The 15,207-nt window shown below is 39.9% G+C and overlaps 1 protein-coding gene across 15 annotated transcripts in view; it reads right to left on the reverse strand.

The window, feature by feature from the left end:
- Positions 1–15,207, reverse strand: part of Svil (supervillin) — a 225,616-nt gene that overhangs the window by 140,048 nt on the left and 70,361 nt on the right. For 12 of the 15 annotated variants that reach the window (XM_076831678.1, XM_076831676.1, XM_076831677.1 and 9 more), the window contains exon 1: positions 8,341–8,883. The exons of the other annotated variants lie outside the window; for them this stretch is intronic. The gene's annotated coding sequence lies outside the window, so the exon portion shown is untranslated. Of the gene's footprint in view, positions 1–8,340; positions 8,884–15,207 lie in introns of those variants that run through there. 15 annotated transcript variants of the gene reach the window in all.

Genomic DNA, 15,207 nt, shown 5'->3' on the forward strand with positions numbered 1-15,207 from the left:
AAGAGAAAAACATAGCTGGATAAGGTGCCTCCCACCTGTAATTCTAGTGATTCAGGAGGCTGAGGCAGGAGGATTGAGAATTTGAGACCAACCTCAGGAACTTAGTGAGGCCCTAAGCAACTTAGTGAGACCTGTCTCAAAATAAAAAATTTAAAAAATAAATAAATAAATGGGGGCAGGGCTAGGGATGTGGCTCAGTGGTTAAGCACCCCGGGGGTTCCCCTGGTACCAAAAAACAAAGAGAGGGAGAGAATAGATAGATAGATAGATAGATAGATAGATAGATGTAGGTAGACGAAAGAAAGAAAGAAAGAAAGAAAGAAAGAAAGAAAGAAAGAAAGAAAGAAAGAAAGATTATAGACTCGAAAGATTGTAAGACAGATTCTCTGACTCTACTAGTAATATAGTAATGCACAGTACTTCACTTAACATTATTATCATCTTTATGAAGTCACTTCAGACTCTCTTCAGGCAAAATTACTTTCAATTTTCACTAAGTTTAATGAAGTTCTGCGACAAAGCCTGAAAATAAGAAAGAAGTTGGTTCCATGATATATTTCTGTCACATGATGGTTGAGGGAGATCAACATCAACCTTTGCCTTAGCAATGAATCAACATTTATGGAAGGTACTTCATGACAGTGGAGAGGATGTGGATTAAAACAAAAATGGATCTTTGACGTGTTTTTGATGAAATGAAACATTTTTTTAAATCTCATAAACATGATCAGTGCAAGTTATAGGGGAACAGAGAACTTCAGAATATAGAAATGCAAAAAGTAAATAGTCTAACGAAGCATCTACTTCGGGTTAGGATCATGACAGATTTTTTTTTCCAGTATTATTGAGGTATAATTAACACACAAAAATTGTATATGCTCAAGGTATACAATGTGACATTTGGATAAAAATGTCAAACTCGAAAAAAGGGTGGTTGGAGGTAGGGGAAAATGGGAAAATGTTGGTCACAGGGTACAAACTTGCAGTTCTAAGATGAATCAGTTCTGAGGATCAATGTACAGGGCCATATCTATAGTTAACAATACTGTACTGTATACTTGAAATTTATTAATAGAGTAGACCTTACATTCTCTTCCCACACATATACAAAAGGTAGCTGTGTGAGTCTATGACAGGTATATTAAATCCTGTCATTTAATCAAGCACTTGAAAGACACATGTAGGCAGGAAGATCAAGAGACCACAGGAGGGGTTTTGCATTTCATTGCTCTTTCCCCAACACCTGGCACATAGTGAGGGCTCAGAAAATAATCCTGGATAGTCAATGAATGCCTGGCCCCGAGCTAATAAATGGCAAAGAAATCGAAGCACACTCTATCATGTTGCGAGTAGGAAAATTCTGCCTATCTCAGGCTATGACCACTTTGGGATTCACATCAGGAGAAAAAACAAAAAACAAAATCCTGAAGATAAGACTACATCAGGTTAGAGAAAACAAAATTTAAGTATTTAAATGAGCAGAAAAGAAATAAGAGCTTAGTTTGAAGTAATGAAAGAAACTTTCCAAAATAAAGGATGAAGACAAAGTGCTGAAAAAAATAGTGTTCTCAGTTCAACAGAAATAAGCAAGGACAGGGACACACACACACACACACACACACACACACACACCTAACTTGTTCCTAGGTTCCTACCTTGCACCACCTTTCAGGCATAGGATCTCTTTTCCAAGAAATATTAAATATTTTCAAGCCCCAAAACAAACTTTCATATTATAGAATCCAAATAAGTAGAAGGGACCTTAGACATGTTCCATTCCAACCCTTTTTTGGGAGATGGGGGTGTGGAGTCCTGGGCACTGAACCCAAGGGCACTCCACCATTGAGTTACAACCCTAGCTGCCCTCCCCCCACCCCAGCTTTCTTTCTTTCTTTTCTTTTTTTTTTTTTTTTTGAGGCAGAGTCTCACTAAATTACCCAGGCTAGCCTTGAATTTGTAATCCTCCTGCCTCAACCTCCCAAGGAGTATCTGAATGAATGAAGCCACCGGATGTTCAGAGAGGTTAAGAACTTACCCAAGGTCACATAGCTGGTTATTACTGAAGACCAGTTGTCTTCCCTCTTACTCTAGCCATTGCCCTAAGCATCCTCGGGATCAAACACCTTCAACTTCTAAATAAAATGTCCTTCCTCCATGGAGAGCAGGAACACCCTCTTTTGGAGTTGTGAGGAGGTGGGTGAGGCGAGTGGAACTCGGGCTTGTCTGCTGTCAGTGCCTCCACATGGCTTTGCTCCCATTTGTTCCCCAACCCACTTTCTCATTGCATTTTCCTTTTGGAATTATTTAAAAACAGTTAGCTGCTTGAAAGCTCCTGGAAGCCTCAGGAGAGAACTGATAGGAATCCAAAAAATTAAATTTCATCTCAAATGGGAGTATCCTGTGTGGGGGTAAAACATCGCCTGAAGCTTAGTCACCCTCATCTAAAGCACCACTACAATTTTCATCTAATCAAAGAATTTTTAAATATTCAACACTTTCAATCAAAAATGTATGAAACCATGAAGCCAAATGACTATGCTATGTGCTTGGCTAAAATGAACATCTGGTGGAAATTAAGACTATAAGCACGATTTGGAGAGCAGTCTACTTCTTCCTGGCACACCCAAGCCTTTTTTCCTAACCTGGCTCAAACCTATAGAGTCATAGCTGGGTCAGGTATCTGAAGCAATATCTGCAAAGAAATAATAGACATTAAAATGCCATTTGTCTCTGTGTTTCATAATAGCAACTGCTAAAGGAATAAGTCCATTGCAAAATATATAAAAGTAACTGCATTTTGTGGCCATACTAACACCTGGTAAAACTAAAATATTGGCTTAAATTAAACAACAACAAACAAAAAAAATTCTAAGAAAATGTGTATACAAAAACAGTACTAAAACATTCAAAGGTTATTTTAGCTCCCATAAACTACCTCTTAATTCATATGTTTTAAGCTACTGAAAATCAACTGCTTTCTTATTTGGGATCTGGCTGGAGTGGTTTGTTTTTGTTGGGTACGTAACATGTGCACAACTGCAGCCTTTGCATATTTTAAATTTGTGATTAAATGGGGTAAAATTGGGTACAATGTTTTTGAGTATATAAAAAGAGTAGCAGCTACCTAAAATTTTAAGATATATAAAGCATCCAAAATTTTAAAAATCTAAAAACATCCAATTTTTTTTTCTGTTCAATGACTGTATATAGCTGAGCCAACTTTGCATATTCACAACATAACTGAAAATCTAGAAAAAAAACAAGGGGCCTCTGATGAACTAAAACACAGTCCATAAATTGTAGTTACAGTATTTATAAATGGCTCTTTGGGTCTTCATTTAGAACCTAAGTGCTCTTTTTCTATGCATAATTCTATCCTCACTGGATATATAGAAAACAAAGCCTCATGCAGCTGACTTTCAATTGCAAAGAGAAAAATAGCTTTAAAACCCAAATGAATACATCCCATCTAAAATGGACAGGTCATAGAATTCACCTTAGAAAGAGCAGCACGAGAATTTTTATCTTAAGTAGAACTTATGAAGGGACAGATGGGCAAGTGAGGAGACAGAAAATGATTTTTAAAAATAGAAAAAAAAAAAGTAAAATAGAGATGATTAGGGATTGGGAAAGGAAGAAGGTGGCTGGATTTGATCAGTACATGATATATGCATGTATGGAAATATCACACTGAGCCCCATTAACATGCATGATTAATATGTGTTCAAAATAAAACAAAGTACACACACACACACACACACACACGCACACACACACAAATAAAACCCACAGAACAACTCAGGAAACACTGCGAATCCTGCAGCCTGGTGCAGAGGCTAGAACTTCATCAACCTGCTTGGGCCTCAGATGGGATCCTTACAAAAAGATGCCTCAAGGTCAACTGCAGGGAGGTCAGAGGGATTGGGAGACCATGAATAGATCCCAGAGAGGAGCCACCAGAAAGGCTCCTGTGGGCGTTGAGGAGTGACTGGGCAGAGAAAGAAAGACGTGGTGGCTTGAGATCAAGACAAGCTTTATTTAGGATGCAGGAAACTTGAGTATGTTTTCAACATGAGGAGGAGTCACAGCAAGGTAGAAGTTGAAAGGGGGATAACTGGGTAGGCATAGAGGGGGAAGGGACAGCATGAAAAACACAGAGCAAGGGCTACCCTGGGAAGTACACCTCCACCTCTACCTCAGGAACCCTTTTCCGACCACCCCAGCCCACCTCCTGGGAGCTTCCATTTCAGGGTTTCTGGAAGCAGATTCAAGCAGGTGTACTCACAGCTGGTCCTCAGACCAGGAGTCAGCAGCAGCACCTAGATTTTTAAAAAATTCTTCTTTTTGTGATGCTGGGAGTGGAAGCCAGGCCACACAAGTGTGTTACCACTGAGCTAAGTCCCAGCAGCGCCTGGATCTTGCTTGCTGAGTCTGGCCCTGCCCCAACCCTCTGACTCAGAACCTGCACAGTATCAGGACCGCAGGCCATGGCTTGGATGTGTCCCCCAAATTTCATGTGTTGTAAACTTAATCCCCAAAGTCATGTCAGTGGTACTTGCAGGTGAAACCTTTGGGAGGTGACTGGGTCACGAGGCTCTACCTTCAGGAACAGATGAATCCGTTCCTGGATCAATGGATCATAGATGACGACCTCTCACCCTGGCACACTAATTCTGCATCACCATGTGAGGCCCCACATTGTCTTGGGTCTCTGCAGAGCTCCAGACAGCTAGGAGGCCTCATCTGATGCAGCCTCTGCTCTGGCCTAGCCAGCCTCTAGAGCTGTAAGAAACAAATTGCCTTCCTTTATAAACTACCCAGTCTTGGAACAGACTAAGACCATAGGCGACTGTGATTACAGTTTGAACCGCACTGGTTTACAGCGGTGTTTACAAATGTGCGCAGTGAAGTCAGAGAGATCTGGGTTCAAATCCAGCTCTCCCCGGATTCCATGGTATAGGCCCTTGGTGGAGCCTCTCTGAACCTCAGTTCCTGTCCCTCAGCAGGATGGGCATGGTGGTACCAACATTTCTTAGGAGCTATCACATACATTAAATGATATAATGTAGAGGTCAGGAGCCTGGCATTGAGTTTATACATGGTAACAATGGACGCTTTGTAGTCACTGTGCATCCCCTCCAGCATGACTGGTGTAAAAGCTTCATTTTGTCCTGTGTCTGCCCCTCCAGGGAATGAAGTCCCGGGATGAGGAAGCATGCGTCAGCACCCAACCCACAGCTCTGTACAGGTGAAGGTGCTCAAGAAATAAGTATTGAAATGAACAAATCCAGGGCTGCAAATCAAGGGTAAATCAATGATCCCAAAGCAAAGATCAAAACTAGGTATTCTACTACATTTACACAAAAAACAGTTAGACACAGGTTATGAAATCATTTGGAATTGAAGGATCAACTTCCAAAAGGGAATAAGAAAGATATGTGGCAAAATGCATGCCACTTTCCAAAGGTCCAGCAAAAGGGAGTGTCCCCATGGGGCAGACAGAGATCTTTCTGAACCACATCAAGGTGCTGCTGTCCTCAAGGTCAAAAATGTAAGACACACCCAAGATGTGCTTCCAAGGGTGAAGCTTAATGCTTGGGAAAAATACCTAACTCAAGTACCCAGATGAAGTTTCTCATTTCAGGCAAGATTCCAATAATGAAGTGGCTGACTTCACCAAAGGCACCTCAATTTCCTGTGTTGGCAAAAACTTGTATGCAGAAACCTCATCAGGCTTGTTACAGTAAGACAAATCTTTCTGCTTGTATTATTAGATATGAGGGGTGGGGGGAAGGAGAACTTATAACACAGAATACCTGTCTCTTCCATAAAAACTACAGAAAAATGGCAAAAACATTTGATGGAATATGTCATTACACACAATTCAACTCAGTAACTCACATTATGACGTGCCCACTGGTGTGGTGGCAAAAGGTCTGAGACCCAGGAGCCTGGGTGAGCACCATCCCAGAGGAAAAGAGTGCCTGCATGTGTTGCCAGCAACCCTACAGTACAGGCTGGTGTCAGGGCCCTGGAGCCAAGGGCAGCCGGTCCAAGGAAACTTCTGGGCACATCTCATGTGATATTACATCCCTGGCAGTTAAGGAGAGGCAGGACACTTGAGGGTAGGTTGCAAACAAAAAATGCAGTGGGATGGCATCCCTGAAGGTGAGCTAAGGAATCAGGGTTTTAGCATGGAAGCAGAGAGGAACCCTGAGGGATTGGCTTTGAGGAGTGACATGGTCAGAACTATGGGGGCAAAGGGCAAAGCGATGACCCCAGGCTTGAGAGGAGGTGATAGGGCAGAAGCATCATGGAGGAATAGACAGAGAGGCCTTGCACATTTACAGGTACAAGGGTTCTTGGTTTGTCACAAACTATAAAGCCAGAACGGCCAGGGAGCTCCAGTTTGGGGATATGCCTGGTCACAGCAAGAGAATCCTCAGACTAAGCTTTAAAATAAAATTGCAGTGAGGTCCCTAAAGGTCTAGATGGCCCTAGCATGGAAATATGAATTCTTGCTGATAGAGTCAGTTTCCAATCATAGCAAGAGTTACATTCCCTAACTGCACATGCCATGTGACCCCTGTTTGGTGCAGCCCATGGGGCATCCTTGTAAAAGCCAAAGTCCCTTTCTTTACATCCAAGTTCTAAACTGTGGAATATTAAACAACCCCAGACGTGGTCAAAGATGTCCATTCTGAATTGAAATTCAAAACTTTCTGAGGTCTGGCTACCAAGAAAAAGTACGAAGTACAAAGATGTTTGTTGAATGAAACACTGATGTCCACTACTTTAACCAGATTTTACTTTGAAGATCATGCTCTTGGCACCAATTTGAATATTTCAAATATGCTTTCCCCTGAAAGCTACCTCTCTTGCTCCGATAGAAGGAAAATACATCAATAACCAACCCCTTCTCTCTACCCATTGGTGTCACCCTTACACGTCTTCATAAGAGTGACACAAGTGATCTATTCCTGGCAGGACATTCAACTGCTTGACTCCTCAAGAGTTCACCTGGCGTGGTGGGAAGAGGCAGTCCAAATGTGTCTCGCTCTCTGACGGGAAGAATTTATGCCCTGCAGTTTTTCTCAACTGGGGATACCACCAGCATTCTAGCCAAAGTAGTAGTGTATGTATGTACAGATAGCATGACAATGCTGCACTTACTTACATTTCTTAACCACATCCCTCTAAATGCTAGCAGCAGTTACTGGGAAAGCTGTCCCCACGCATGACTCTTCCTAAGTTGTGGTACTACTTCCGGTGGAGAACAACTGCAGTATTCACCCATGATGTTCTTCTCTATAAATATTCTGTTTTTCTACCTGACAAAAATAATTACTGTGCATACTTGTTCATCTGATATGGCATAAAGAAACCATCTTTTTTTTTTTTTTTCTAAAGGAGCACCATGTCAAATAAACCTTAAATGTTATTGCTTGTTGTTGTTTTTCAGTAGCAAATCACCAAGCTCAATGACAAAGAGACTGTAGCTATCCCCAAGGATTAAAAAGGCTGATATGGTATTTTTTTTTCCCTTGGAGAATTTAAAAATGAATCACAGTACAAAATTTGGAGCCTATTATGTATAACTATAATACACTAATATAAACATTTAGAATATCAAAAATAAACATGTCTAGAACCGAAAGTGAGATTTTTCTTATAAAAGCTGGAACAAAGAGGTTCTATAAAATCAAGCCTCAAACTCAAGAGTAGCAAGACAAAGAATCTCAAAACAAAGATTAGACAAAAGAATCACTGGTGATGTATATTTCCACATGAATTAATCATAGGGGGGAGGGCTGAGGGTTTAAGTGTGTGTTTAGCATGCCTGAGGCCCTGGGTTCTATCACCTATATGACCAAAAAAAATTTAATAAATACTAATAATAGAAATGTCACCTGTTTGACCAAAATAATAATAATAATAATAATAATAGAAATTAAAGAAAATTTGCCTTTTTGAACTCTACCTCCATACTTGAGAAATGATTAAAGTACTTTGTATTGTAAATGTACTTTAATTCCAAGACTTCAAGGGCTAACTAACATTTAGAGAGAATGTACTTACTAAGTTATGGTAAACAGATTGTTAACAAGGCAACCTCTCTGTATCATAAATCCTTTTGTTTTTAAGAAAAAAAAAATCCAATCCTCCCAAATCCCAAAATATGCCCAAGGGTATCTGCAGGAGTAATTGCAACAACTAGCAAATACTGGCAGAACATTCCAGTGCTTGAATTCAGCAAATCCTTAGGAAGCATGCTCAGACAGATGGCACTTAAAAACCAAAACCACTGCATTCAGATGTATAGGAAGCTTTTTCACTTACTTCAAATTTCTGTATAATCCTTGTTCCTCTAAGCGAAAGGGGACGGGGAAATCACACTGCAATTCCTTATTTTTTTTTTTAATTGAAAAAAGAAACACACTATATTCTCTAATCTGACTTTGGATGTCCTTGAGTATTTCTTTGAGTCTCTATTCAATGAACACTACTTTCAAATGCTAAACAAAAAGTAAAATATCCAAAGTTAGCCCAAGTAACGCTGTACAAAAATCAAACATCACCATGTAAACAAGGCAACTGCATCTATCAGAAGCGATGATTCAGAAGAGGATAAATTTAGAACGGTGCTTTCCAAAAGGCGTTTGGATGTCAGATTCAGGAAATAGGTGAAGGCTACATCCCAAAAGTATCTCTGAAGAAAGAACTCCAAAATATTAATAAAAAGAGTCTTCTTTTTGAAGTTTTCAGTGCCCTGGTGTCTTCGAGGCTGTGCTTTCCCAATCTGGCCTTGGTGGTGCCATCCATTACTGGGTAAATCCACGTGAAACCTGAGGACTCGCCGGCCTGAGGACGCGGTCAGAGGCAGTGTGGCAATTCCACACGGGACGGGCCTTTTATGGCCTGAACTCCAGAGCCTTGATACAGCTAATGGACCAGAAATAGCTCTTGAAACTCAGAGGAGCCCATCAGCTGTTGCCACAGCCCTGGCCAGCAGCCACTTCAAATGCAACTCAATTGTCCACATTGTCTTTCAGCGGGTTTTATAGAGAAATTAAAAACACAACAGCAGTCTACTCAACAGGCTACAGCAATACGGAATTGGAGGGGCAAACAAGTCTCTAACTCTGGTTTTTAGATTAAAGGAAAAGAACATACCATCTTTCATAAGGTCAGATACTGAAATCCCCCAAATTAAGCATGTCTCCCCTCTCTCTCTCTCTCTCTCTCTCTGTGTGTGTGTATATATATATATATATGTTTGTATATTAAACAACATGCCATAGTGGCGTGTCTCTTTATAAGTTAACAATTATGTAGATCCCTATGTATTTCTTACCACTTCCAAAAATTGTAGAAAAATTAATCATCATAAGAAACAATTGTGCTGCAAGGACTATCTTTAGAACATCACAAATATTTTGTCCTGAAACCAAAGTCAGACCTCTGAACTGGCAAAACCTATCTTCTGATGGCTCCTGGGCCACTCATTTCACTTAAAAACCAGATGGACCTTAACTAATGAAAAAAAAAAAAAATGAACAATGACTCATAACCACTTCTTAAAAGGCCATTTACATTTTTTAAATGTTTAAACTAAACATTACAACTCCATTTACAAAAAAAATACTTACAATGGTAGATGTCCCTGTTGTTACCAAGAATAACAGAGAACTATTCTTAATTGTCTGTGCTAACTTCAATATAAATCACAAACCTCATTAAGTCTTGGGCTGGAGGAAAGCTGTGTGCTGCGCAGGGCCTCCGGGTGGTATGCCTCTGAATGTCACTGTTCCCAGACCACCAGCTGCAGCAGTCAGTGGAGGGAGGCCTCACAAGGCAGGGAACGAATTCCTGTTACTAATTAACCCTGCAAGACAATGCCTATCCCTAAACAGACCTTCCCAGGGCCAGGTGAAAAGATGACAATACTGTATGGAATATTTCAAGATAGTCAGAAGAGAGGATTTTGAATGTTCTCACCACAAAGAAATGCTTAATGTGTCAGATGATAGACTAACTAAATATCCTGATTTGATCATTATACAATGCATGCATATATTGAAATATCACATAGTATCCCACAAATATGCATAATAGGTATGTGCCAATTAAAAAAAAAAAGAAAGATAACGTGGACAGACCGACATGACACTTAGAAACAGGCTCTATGACTATAGTGTGCAAGGTTTAAAACTTTGCCCAAGCCAAGTTTTTTTATCCACTTCAAGATGACAGATAAAATCTCACTGTATGACTTTTGCATTGTAATCTCATTCCTGTCCCTCATCTTGTTTTCCTTGTGACCCAGTTTGGCTTTTCCCTCATTTTTAAGTTTATTTTATCTTATTTTATGTATTTATGTGAGCTGCTTGAAACTCCTTCTGCAGCAAAGTTGGGTGAAAATAAAAACTTATGTAAACTAGTTGACTATCTGGGAAGATAGGAGGAGGGAAATGAATCACTGTTACAATAATGCAGTTTGCTTTTCCTAAAAAAGATTTGCTGCCACAAAATAAACATCTAACTCTTTACGCCTGTTAAGTTGTTGCTCACTGCTTCCCTGGAGCAGCCAAACTGTCCTAGATTAACATGCACTGGAGTCTAACAGAGCGATTCTTCTTAGTTATTTCTTTTATAAAGCCTTTTTATCTCTGATCATTTGAATTCCAGCTAATTCTAACTTTGCAATGCATTTAAACACTTTCCATTTTTTTTCCCTATCTGCCTACCTCAGAAAACCCCATCACACCCACTTCTTTCCACAAAATAACATAAGAAACAGAAAACCATACATTGTGAATTAAAATTACAAATAAGAACTAGACTTCTACCAGACACAGACATCCAAAATAACTGACAGCTATTTTTTATTTGTATTATTTAATACTACTAATATAACAGTGTTGCAGTCTACTATTTCCTCTAGTAACTCTTCATTATATTCCCATTACTATTAATTCTAACAGTGACTACTGTGGGCTGATCTAGGAAGCATAGCTATTTATGAGTCTAAGAGTCACTCATTCTTATTTCTGTGATAACTATCTATACCAACAATGAAGACATGAAAACCGAAATTAAAAACATGTATTAAAATAGGGTAGAAATCATAATACAGAGCTTATATATAATTTTATTAATATTATAATTATATTGTTATAATATATCATATAATATGTTGTATAATCATGTATTATATGTTATATTTAAGCTTCTGTAGGTGTTAAACATCTGGAATGAGGGAACAAAATAGGTCGACAAAGGGATAGAGACATAACAGATGACTGATAAGAATAAAGAACCCAAGGCTGGGGCTATAGCTCAGTGGCAGAGCAATTGCCTCACAGGTGTGAGGCACCAGGTTCGATCCTCAGTACCACATAAAAATAAAAAACAAATAAAATAAATGCATGCTGTCCATCTACAACTACAAAAAAAAAAAAAAAGTTTTGAAATAAAGAACAAAGAACCCAGAAAAAATTCCATGCAAATATGCCCAACTGATTTTTATCCCTTTCAATAAATAGTGCTAGAGCAACTGGACATCCACAGACAAATATCCCTCATTGTGGCACATCCATTCCATGAATACTACTTAACCATATAAAAGAATAAACTATTGATTTAGGCAATGACCTGGATAAACATCCAAGGAATGTTAGCTGCCAAATGTTAGCTGTCAAATGATTCCATTTATATAAGATTCCCCAGATGGTAACATTACAGGAATAGAGAAGACAAGATGTCATCAGAGGTTAGGGATAAAGGTAAAATGGCTATCACAGAGCATCATGAGGGATACTTATGAAACTGTCCTGCTGCTCTGCTGACTCTGTCAATGTCGACATCCTGGTGGTGGTATTATTCCACAGTTTTTCAAGATGTTGCCACTGGGGGTGGTGAATGAGTGAAGGTACACATGAAATCTCTCTATTATTTCTTACAACTGCATTTAAATCTATAAGTATCTCAAAATTAAGGTTGAAACTTTTTCTTGAACACTGCCCCCCAAATCCCAGAACAAACCCACTTCAAATAAAACTTCCAAATACAATCCATTTTTACATGGGTTACTTACTGTAATTATGCTTTAAATAAGTCTATATGGATTTACCCATTATCAGTGCCATCTAGAATTTGAAATTGGAAATATTTATTTTGCTCTCCCACAATAAAAGTAATTGATCCCAAGTAAAGTATTTGATATAGAATAAGAAATGGGAAGCATTACTTTCTAAGTGAATACGTTTCTTCTGCAGGTGCTATAGTCTAGATGTTGAATGTCCCCAAAGGCCCATTCATCAAAGGCTTGGTTCCCAGGGCAGTACTATTACTGGATCTTTAAGAGGTGGGGACTTATGGGGAGTCCTGAGGTCACTGAGGGTGTGTCCTGGAAGGGGGCTGTGGGACTGGCCATCCTCTTTCTCTTTTGTTTCCCAGCCATGATGTGAGTGGCTTGCTCTGCTATATGCTCCTGCTCCTGCCATGAGGTGCCACCCTGGCCAGAAGTAAGGACACCTCACAGGAATTTGACATACAAGACAAATAACACTCCACTCACAATCTACTGTGGAAATTGATCCTGTTTTCCTGACAGACCACAACTAACCAGAAACCAGGGCTACTGCTCTCTGGAGTTTGTTATTTAAACCTCCGCTCAGTCATCAACAAGTCCTGGACACTTGCCCCCTCTTCTTCCACTTCCTGTTCATAGCTCAAGTTGGGATTGCCACCAGAGACTCCAAGCTAGTCTCTCCTTCCTGGCCACCACCTCCCCTAACCATCCCCTCCACTGCTTCTGGAATGGCCTGTAATTATCCCAAATCTGGTTTTGCATCCCTCCCAGCGGCGGCTCTCAAGCATGGTTGCATCAGGAGCCCACCTCCAGTGTGCAGCTAGGAAGCCGATATTTTTCACTCATGGCAGCTGTTTGACAAAGTTTTTAAATTAAATTTTCCAAAGGGCAAATGCAAAGATATTCTTATAAAAGCATCACAGGGATCCTTTAACATTTAGATAATCATTAGAAGAAAGAAAAAGGTACCCAGTTACAAATAAATATTCTGGGGCTGGGGATATAGCTCAATTGGTAGAGTCTTACCTTGCATGCACAAGGACTCTAGGTTCAATCCCTAGCACCACATAGACACACACAAAAAAAATTGGCAAATCTTACAGTATGATAATTGTACCTCAATAAAACTGACACAAAAATTGTTTTAAAAAACCTAAATAAATATTCTGGAAATCACATTTTACCCAGAGATTATCTCATATAGACTAAGATCTGTGATGATTTTTTCTTGGGGTATATTTCTACCTAATACTTGTGAAGTTTATAAGGAATTGCAATGCCTTACTTTATTACCAATATCACATTTAGATAAATCTAGAAGGTGTATGACATTTGTGGATATCATCCAGCAGACTCCTATTGGTGGAAAAAAAAAAAAAAAACTCAAAAGGTGAGGGTAGCTGATCTGCTGGATAAATTACAAAGTCATTAGCCTCTGTGACTTGTCCCTGTCCCAACTACTTCTTCAATGGTATGTCAGGCCATCCTCCCAGCAGATGATCTGCACCCTACCCTTAGAAGCTACGTACATGGAGCAGCCTTGCTCTGTCCGGGCTGTTCTTTCTATGGAGAATACACTTCCTTTCTTCTCACTTAAACAAACCCTAACCATCTTTCAAGACTCTTATGACTTTATTTCTCCTATAAATCCTTTCCCGGCCTCTAGACTGCTGACCTCCAAAGAATAGGAACTCCATTATCTCTTCATGGGCCCAGAACCAAGCATCAACTGCCACTCTGTGATGTAACAAATGTTTGTGATGTGAAGACACTTGTGGTTGGAGGTCTTTTTCTCATTTTAATTCAGCTAAAATATTCTCCTCTTTTTTTCGGGGTTGATTTATCTGGAGCTGGAGACAGAGTGACACGTTTTCTGTTCCTCAGTTCATAAGCAGAAAATAAAATAAGTATCATTGGATCAAGTGTTTCCGTGAAGCAGCCTCCTGTTCTGTGTTTTCCCCTCCTGCTTCTGAAGTAACGGTGACATCAGAGCCTGAGCAGAACTGTCAGCACAGGAAAGCAAGACAACAAGCTCTCTAGCTGCTTCTGCCTGGTGGAGAGTTTTACTTTCTAATGGTAATGAACTCAGGCAATCATTGGAAGTTGTTTTTAAACTACTCATTTCTAGAGGATAAAAAGGCTAGGCAGCCAGGACTTATATTTTGTTCTAATTTCTGCTGTGACACAATCAGACTTGGAATCATTTTGTTTTCTCAAATAAGTTTAGGGTTTTGACATCTATGAGAGAAGACAGGGACATCATGGTCTCCTAATATCTACGCTGATAATACCACCATAAATCTCAGGTTGTGACCATCTACACCTTAGGAAAATAATCTTTTTTTAGTAGATTTTTTTTAAAAGACCAAAAAAAAAAAAAAAAGATTTTATTTTTTTCAGCAGCAATGTCTTTCAACCAACAGACAACTCTTCTCCCCAATAATATTAATCAATCAATCAATCAATCAATCAGTGGAGTCTGCCTGTCTGTCTGGTCTCTCTTCTTCTGACAGCTTACGGAAAACTTTACTGGCTTTAGATGAAGATCTTGTGTGCTCCAAGGTCATCTGTAAGTCACTGGCTTGAGCAAGGGATTCCCAAGCCAATCCTCTCTCCCAGAGCAATGGGTGTGTAGCAAAGCTCAGCACGAACAGAACTGCTGGCCTAACAGTCAAAATGAAATGCGAGTTTGCCAGGGGTGAGCCTGGTCCTGGCTCTAGGGACACAGCCTCCCATTTGGCTGGACCAACATCACATTCCTGGACGCCAGGCTCACAGTCTTGCGAGTAATCGGAGATGTACAAAGTGTGACATGTTCCAGTTAGGCTGTTATATGTCTAAAAATACGGGGTATTTGTCTGATCTCAAGCAGTAAGTCATCACATGGCAGAACCAAAGAGGTTTCTCTCAAGTGGGGACATACGCTGAAGGCGATGCTGCCTGTGGATTAAGGATTCCCTACATGAGAGAAGACCCAGAGAGGCCCTGTCCTTTCAACTCAGTTGTTCACATCACCACACTTGGCACAACAGGCAATTTCCTTTTTTTAGTCCCCAATTCTAGGAGGGAAGGGACCATTCTTATTCCTGAATGGAAAACATGGAGTATCTACA

This window comes from Callospermophilus lateralis, chromosome 13 (assembly GCF_048772815.1).
Source record: "Callospermophilus lateralis isolate mCalLat2 chromosome 13, mCalLat2.hap1, whole genome shotgun sequence".
NCBI classification, from domain to species: Eukaryota; Metazoa; Chordata; class Mammalia; order Rodentia; family Sciuridae; genus Callospermophilus; species Callospermophilus lateralis.